This window comes from Gadus chalcogrammus, chromosome 14 (assembly GCF_026213295.1).
Source record: "Gadus chalcogrammus isolate NIFS_2021 chromosome 14, NIFS_Gcha_1.0, whole genome shotgun sequence".
Taxonomy (NCBI): domain Eukaryota; kingdom Metazoa; phylum Chordata; class Actinopteri; order Gadiformes; family Gadidae; genus Gadus; species Gadus chalcogrammus.
Window position 1 is genome coordinate 26,968,032 of NC_079425.1, and position 910 is coordinate 26,968,941.

The following is a 910-nucleotide window of genomic DNA, read 5'->3' on the forward strand; positions in this document are numbered from 1 at the left end:
CACACTGAAACGCTTAGGCAGCCTGTAATCAGATTAAAGGTGGCTGGGAACGGGAGGAGGGATCCCTAGGAAAACAGAAGAGGTCATGGAAGTTCTCTAATCAGTACCTGCTATTGAAGTGAAGAAGAGGGTCTAAATAACACAGCAGGGGGAAGCGTGGTCTGGGCTTGGGGGACAAATTGGCCTGCTGTTGAAGGGGATAATGGACTGGGGGAGGGGGGGGGGGTAACCAGGGGGAAGGAAGGAGGAGAAGGAGACCTGAGAAGGCTGGCCTACTAAAATATTCATTCACTGTCCATCCCCACTTGCACTAAGAGTGAATTTACCGGGTTAAAGGGAAGGTGTTGGGGGGGTGACCTCTGAGCTCACGTGGGGATAGGGGTATCAGGGACCACTACAGACGGCGGGAGGGAGGGGGGGGGGCTTTGATCCAGGAACAAAGAGGATCCCTGCTAGTGTGAACGAGGTGGAAACCACAGCTGATTAGAACAGGTGGAGCGACAGGCCGAGTGCTTTAGCTAACGAGCTGCTCCACCTGCTCTTGCTTCTAATTAGAGACCAGAGTAGAGACCAGAGTAGGGACCAGAGTAGAGACCAGAGTAGAGACCAGAATAGAGCCCAAAGTAGAGCCCAGAGTCGAGACCAGAGTAAACCCAGAGTAGAGACCAGAGTAGAGAACAGAGTAAACCCAGAGTAGAGACCAGAGTAGAGAACAGAGTAAACCCAGAGTAGAGACCAGAGTAGAGACCAGAATAGAGCCCAAAGTAGAGCCCAGAGTAGAGACCAGAGTAAACCCAGAGTAGAGACCAGAGTAAACCCAGAGTAGAGACCAGAGTAGAGACCAGAGTAAACCCAGAGTAGAGACCAGAGTAGAGAACAGAGTAAACCCAGAGTGGAGCCCAGAATAGAG